This window comes from Ascaphus truei, chromosome 5 (genome assembly GCF_040206685.1).
Source record: "Ascaphus truei isolate aAscTru1 chromosome 5, aAscTru1.hap1, whole genome shotgun sequence".
NCBI lineage: Eukaryota > Metazoa > Chordata > Amphibia > Anura > Ascaphidae > Ascaphus > Ascaphus truei.
In genome coordinates, this window is record NC_134487.1 from 61278033 (window position 1) to 61285495 (window position 7463).

At 41.1% G+C, this 7463-nt stretch overlaps 1 protein-coding gene across 5 annotated transcripts in view; it reads right to left on the bottom strand.

The window, feature by feature from the left end:
- ASB15 (ankyrin repeat and SOCS box containing 15) overlaps nt 1-3936 on the bottom strand; it is a 37777-nt gene extending 33841 nt beyond the window's left edge. For 2 of the 5 annotated variants that reach the window (XM_075599894.1, XM_075599892.1), the window contains exons 1-2: nt 3824-3918; nt 3698-3720 (exon numbers count right to left, since the gene is read on the bottom strand). The gene's annotated coding sequence lies outside the window, so the exon portion shown is untranslated. Of the gene's footprint in view, nt 1-3697; nt 3721-3823 lie in introns of all 5 variants that reach the window. The other 3 variants (XM_075599891.1, XM_075599896.1, XM_075599893.1) reach the window with 2 other exon arrangements.
- Between the last annotated feature and the right edge of the window lie 3527 nt (nt 3937-7463).

Below are 7463 nucleotides of genomic sequence, written 5' to 3' on the forward strand. Positions count from 1 at the left end.
ACGCATGCACACACCCCACTAAGACTGGCAGGTTTTAGGGGGCATGTGTAGCAGCACTGGGGCTTTCCTTATTTTTTTTAAAATATAATGTAGGTTTGAAGCAAGGGTTCTCCGGAGCTGAACCGCATTCATTTCGATTCATAGGACCCGCTGCTTCCTGAGATAATTATTTCCTTAGGCTTAGGGGGTGATGGTATATCAGCTCAAGTGGGTCAATAGGAAACCGCCTATGACATCACGGCTTCCTATTGGCCCATGTGATGGGACAGCTAAACCTGAGCAGGAGATACCAGCACCGCCTAAGGAGGTAAGTATCTCAGGAAAACCAAAGAACAGATCCTGCGCTCTTACCAAATTGGGCTAAAATGTACTAGTGACATGTTTACATTTAGAACCTAAGTCTGTGTGACAAAGGAGTCGTTTGGTTGCATCTTTTGATCAAAACACGATTCTAGCCTGCCAACCTCTTCAAGGTAGACTGTTTAGCAGGCACCTAAACTGAATATGTCATTTCTTATTGCCCCGTGGAATAAACTCTGTGAGATATGTTTGCGGATAGGAGTTTTCAAACTACAAGCGACTCCCGGCGGCGAAGTACAGCGTTGACGCTGCTGCACTTGAGGGAGACAACTGAAGTTGTAATTTCAAGTTGCAGCAGCGTCACGTGTATTTCGCCAGCCAATGAAATTACACACACACACACTTTGTTTCTTTTTTTCATGCAGGAGGATATGGAAGTCCCGCCTCCAAGTCGCGTCATTCAGTCTGCTGGGGATGAGCACGCAAATGTGGACGCGCACACGCTGCTTCGTGAGGTAGCCAGAGTGAGCTCGGCCTTAGAAGTGTGCTGCTGGTAAAAGGATTGGCCTTACACAAACTTATGTTCTAAATGTAAACATGTCACTCGTATATTTTAGCCCAATTTGGTAGGAGCGCAGGATTTGTTCTTTTGTTTTCCATATCCAATCCTTTTACCAGCAGCATACTTTTAAAGGGAGTAGCATGGTAATATGTACAGTCTTCCACAAGTATCTCAGGAAGCAGGGAGTGCACTCCCCAGAGCCGAAATTAATGTGGTTCTAGCTCCGGAGACCTCCTGCTTCCTACCGGGAGGAGGGGGTGAATTTTTAGGGGAAAAGATTGGAGTTCGGGGAATTTATTTTGGGTGTATTACTTGTTTTTTGGGGGGGCGTCCTTAATAGTGCTTGACTAAGGGCGGCACATACCTAGTAGGGACGGGCCTGCCACACACTTTTTTTTTTACACCTGGTGGGGGAAGGGATAAGGCTGCTCAGACTCTGGCTGTGCTCAGTCATGCAGGGGGAGGAGGAATTGATTGTGCGCAGTGAAGGTCCCGCGCCGCCGCAAGCAGATGCAGAGAGCAGCAGCCGGCATGGAACTTGAGCCTAACTTCCAGTGCTGACCGGCAGAGTCTACCTGTGCTCTCAGGCACTCCTCCAATCCACAACCCCGCCCCCCCCCCCCCCCCCCCACATTGCGGTGTTTAGCAGCACGGTGGTTACGCCACTGTTTGAATAGGTGGAGAAATAACACTGACACGAAATGTCACAAACATCAAATAAACCTGTTAAAAATGTTTGATAAATCGTGATGGAGAGGTTTAGGCCAGCTCAGAGTAGGCCTCATAGAGTTTTGGGACACTACTGTATGAATAGTGGGGGAAAAAACAACGCATGGAGGTGCAGATGCTCATACTTTCAATCATACTTAGTACATCATGCAACCTCTGTTTAAAGCTGCAGACCAAGCAATATCCTACATGTGTTTTTTTAATCAGTTATGTACTATGAGCAAATAAAAATAAAAAAACCGTTGAATGACATTTTTAATGTATTATAACGTAACAACCATTTTTTGTTTCTATAGCAACCATTTACAAAGTCACATCCCCTTCCTCTTCTGGAACAGGCTCCGGCACATCCCTTTTCGAGCCCTGCCCTCTCTCTAGCAGTGCACCAATTGTATCTAGTGACTGCCTGGTCACATGATCTTCCCCACAGAACATTGCATCTTTGGCCCTCTTCTGCTGCACTGACATTGGAGGTCCTCTTCTTCGCCGATAGATCGACAACTTAGCTAATTACTTTATCATTGTGTGGATTGTACTGATGCACATATTAAAGGGAACAAAATGTTTATTAAAAATACCCTGCACATTGGACAGGCTGCTTTAACATCAAACTGCAAGCAATCGCACACATGGCAAAATGAACACAATTTACATTTAGGTCACAAGATGCAAGAAGAAAGTACATACATTTTACTCAGAAATTGCCTTTCTACATCACTGCCACATGTTTTATTATTGTTTACTGAATATGCACTTTTCTGCTGGGCCTTTGTGCATTACTTATACCTTACAGCTCTTACTGTACATGATTTCAGTGTATTTCACTGCCCTCCTAAATGCATGGGACTTTGAATATTCAAAGTGTAGATGAGAAAGCGTAAGAAAAGTAATATCGCAGACAGAAACTTCGGAAATATATAAAGACCATACGTAAAGTATTGGGAATTCAAATGGATTGCAGATAGTTTGGTTTGTCACAGAGATGTACAGGCATACCCCGGTTTAAGTACACTCACTTTAAGTACACTCGCGAGTAAGTACATCTCGCTCAATAGGCAAACGGCAGCTCACGCATGCGCCAGTCAGCACGTCCTGAAAAGCAATACCGGCTCCCTACCTGTACCGAAGGTGTGCGCAAGCGGGGAGACTATAGAGTCTGTTACAAATGCCTTATTTACATCAGTTATGCACGTATATGACGATTGCAGTACAGTATATGCATCAATAAGTGGGAAAAAGGTAGTGCTTCACTTTAAGTACATTTTCGCTTTACATACATGCTCTGGTCCCATTGCGTACGTTAATGTGGGGTATGCCTGTACATAGTTAGCCACAGTAACCTTACTTTAGTAGTTGTTATTCATTCAAGAATCCAGTGCTAAAATCACCTTCCTAATGACTGCCTTAATAATTCACCTGATTTTGATCGAGGACCAAAAATATTTTTTAGCTTATCAGAGGGTAAGTGGTGGAATATTTCTACCAAAAGAAAGCATAAAAGTAGCAATTCGTTGTACAAGTGGCCACAGTGTTATGCAGCATTTGTTTGTAATGTGAGGCAGCGAATGTACTATGAATTACTTTGAAACGAGCTATTATACAGATTCTGTAATAGTTTGCAACTGCTTCAATTTTCTTATTACCTTCAGAGTACATTGAATGCACCAAAACATTATCAATGCATCTCTGACGTAGCATAAACAGCAATCACAATTACTTTTGATTGACAAGTAAAAGGGCTTTTGCTTTACAAACTGTGACCCATTTTTTTAAAAGAAATGACAGGTTTCTCTGTGTTGAGCATACAGATTAAACAGTCCTCTTTAAAAAAAAAAAAAAATAAACATAGTAACCAAGCTGCAACCCTTGCCAGATCCCCTAACAGTTTGGTTGAAGGCCCACTTGGAACATACCCCCTCAACACATTTTCTTTTCCAACTCTGCCCCCTGAATTGTACCTAGCCCCCCTTTTGTCTTTCTGTAACCCCAATAAGTTCTGAATGTGCGTTTTCAAATGCTCCCCCGCTCTTTTTTTCTGTACCCCTAACAACTATAAAGAAATAAAGTTATTTTGTAGATGTTTACCATTTTGTTTACTGTTCTTACCTAGACGTGTGGTGTATATGAACCTAAAAGATAAAGAAAAGCCAGCTAGTTACCAGTGATTTTGTATTTTACCAGGGGTAGAGAATTATAGTTATTCGTTGGCCTACAAATAAAGCATTTTCTCACCTTTTCCAATTCTGATCTGGTGATTGTTACATAGAGGCCCCTTTTGTCACAGACTGTAGCAGTGGTTTGCAGAAGATGTGTCACGCACTTGTTCTAAAATTAAACCTGAAGTCGTTGGTTAAATTCAGCTATGACCTTGTGAAGCAGTAACGCCAGCACACTGTGATAGGAAAGAACGACATGCAGATTCCAGGGAACATATTGTTGGAACATTAAAGTCCCAGTCTTACTGAACAATGTATACTGGATTTGCAAGTGAAAACATCCATTCAACACGTTGCTCAGATTTGTATTATTTTTTTCAACTCTTTATTTATTGACAGAATTTTTTCACAGATGTTAAAAGACAACACAATAAACGTACCCGTGAGGTCAAACAGGTAGTGCGTAGATACCGGAAATGAACAGGTTAATCCATTTATAATAATTAACAGGACATACGGTGCACTTGTCAATAATAAAACTGGTAAACATTCTATCATCTCGATACAAAATAAAGATGAAAAGGAAGCTGTCACATACGACCCCCTGCTAGCACGCGACCTGCATACGGGACAAGGGTTAATACCGACGCTCGCAAGCATACCCACTCTTCACCCACTCAGGAGTCCCTCAAATGGGTTGTATCTCTCCTCAAGCCGTCCCAATATACCACTGCCACGAACAGCACACAAGTGAGCACGTGACTTTAGATATGCAACCAGGGTTAATACACAAAGGCTTCTCTAGCAACCCCCCTTTCTCCTCTGCAAGGAACCAGCGAGTTAGTCTTAACCCCTACTCAATTGCACATCATAACCGTCCACTGCCACCACCTGAGGTTATGCAGATATGATAAAATATCTTAGACTAAAATATCCGCCAGGGCCTCAGGTCCCTGTTTATTATAGGAAAAACTATGCACTTTTAACACAAAATCAGTTGTAGTAACATGTGCCTGAATTTAGCAAGTTATTCTCTCCAGCGTGCACAAAGTTCATTCAGAGCCCAAAGCATTACTTATTAAATGGTTTAATATATATAAAAATACAGTGCTTGAATTACAGAAAAGGTATTACAAAATAAACATACAATTACAATATAAGGCAGAACAGCTTCTTAAAATAAAAGGGGTAAAACAGAAAATCCTATACAATACATTACCACATGCTATGGATTTTCCCCAGAGAGGCACTGGTTCAGAAGATGAGGTCTGCCCTGCTTTCCAAGCATGCCCCTGGTCAGATCTGACTTGTAACAACCTGGCCCAGACTTAAGTACAATTCTTTCTTAAGGCACCTTCATGAGCCTACCCCTTCTACAAAATACCTTGAAGCTGTTCTCCCCCAACCCTGTCTGTAGACCTTGATTAATTCAATTGACACCTTGAGTGGGCCACCCACACGGACCCCCCTACCCAAGTAAATCCCTTTGAAATTCAGAGCAGTTCAAAGAAACAGTTCTGACCTGTTTCAGACTCAGCATTTTGTATTTTTCTTAAAAGTGTAGCTCATTAACCCCTTAAGCACCAGAGGGATTAAAAATACCCAATATCTCATGACATTATCATGACAGAAGCATATTTTACACATTAAAAGAAAATCAAGTATAAAAAAAGAAAAAGAAAACGGAAATAGCAAATAGGCTGAGAGGGAGGAAATGGTTAAGCCCATGTAATGGGTATGAAATGGTGTAAAAGCTCAACATGTAACATGATAGAAATAGCAGGTCCTTGCTCAGTTTTTTAATGCATATTTATTGGTTCATGATATGCAAAATTAGACCTAAAATATAAGTTGCAAAAAACACGCTCTATGGAATAAAAAAAATATATACTGCATTAATAAGGGTTTAGTTAATGAAGTATCATTTGAAGGCCTTCGTAGTAACCATCTACTTTGTTGTCTTACAATCTTTACCTAATCTCTTTTGTGATCACACACACACGTTCTTTTTGGTGTATTTCCTCCCCTGTTCATATTATGCATTATACATAATCAGTTTATTTCTTCTATATCCCCAGATTTTATACCACTTGGCTTTAGTAAAAACACCTAAGTAGTGTAGAGACACACACCTTTGGCCATTGAACAGGTGTCTCTGTTATATATAATATACATTGCAGATAATCCGAACAGATTGCATTCATTTTTTGCTTATTCTGTAGGTCAGGGGGGCACAAACTTTTTTCCCTGCGCCCCACTTCCGGATGTCCTCCTCTCCGCGCGCCTCCCTCCCTCCTCCTCACCTTGATTTCCGGTATCTGGGCGTCATGACGTCACGTTGCCCTGCGGCGTCTCCATGGCGACGCGTCTCCAGATGCCGGCTGAATCATTGTTTACAGAGGCCCTGCAGCTCCCCCAGAACTTAATTTAAGTGCCTTCGGGAAGCCCCGCCGGTAATCTCGCGCCCCCCAGTTTGCGCATCGCTGCTGTAGGGGATGCATTTTCTTATATTTTTCAATGTTTTGTTTCTTTTATTAATACACCGTCTGTGTATGTCCATATCACATCTAGTTATGGTTTTTTTATTTACAATTAATATTTTTTGGAATTTCTTTGTTGCTTTATTGTTAACATTATGAGTGCGAGGAACCCGTAAATATACATTATAGCTCTTAGGGATTATAAATTATTTACCTGTTCACTTCACACCAGCACATATTTACACATTGTTCCATTGGTGGTGCTGTCTGTCACACCTTATACCTATTTAAATTTATGTCAGGTGACAACTTTTAAATTCCCCACAAAGCTTATTTTGTCTGTTTCTTTACATGTTACCTCTACATTTTCTTTTTAACCTGGTTACAGTCTACAGGAGTAGTCTAGTCACTTTAAAAAGGCCATTTATGGTCAAAACATTGTGTGGTACAAATATATTTACTTATTCATCAAATCCGTAGTGCGTTGGATCCACTTTATTTTGCTCATATCTGGATGACTTTGACAGGTACTCTTTGAACCAGCAGCACCGGTAAACTGTATGTATAAATCTATTATTGGTGTACAGCATACCACCTTTTATTTACATTCTACAAGAACCATCATGCACTTCATGACTTTCTCATCTCATTAATAATGTCCTCTAATGCAGAGTAACTACAAGCATACGGCTTGGCATTCATGTACCTTTTGTGGCAATTGTACAATATGCAGGTACACAATATGCAGGTATGGTACAATCTGTTTTGCTGCGTCATTTTATAACATTTATAAGAAATGTTTTTTTTTTTTAAATTAGGCACATGATCATGTATAAGTCAAGGTTTAGAAAGTTTAGAATATAAAAAGGCCAATGTCACCCTTCAAAACTGCAACCTCCTGTCACATCCCAACAATCTGAGATACTCAGAATAAATGTGCAGGTGTATAGGGCCAGCAGCTGGCACATTAAAACAAAATACTACAATTAGTGTGTCACCTTGTAGGTGAGGAAGCAAATAAGACGCAAACTGAAGGGGCGGGGGAAAACACCATAATAAAGTTGACATCCGTGTTTAATTGTAAACAGAAGCTGTGACTGTGCAGTAGCTCTCACAAGCTGTGACTGCGCAGGAGCTCTCTCACCCTGTCTCTACTTGTGTCAGAAGAGAACACGTGATCACGTTCTAACCCGCCCAGCAGGAAAATAGAACGTCATGACGTGCGCGCTTCCGAGA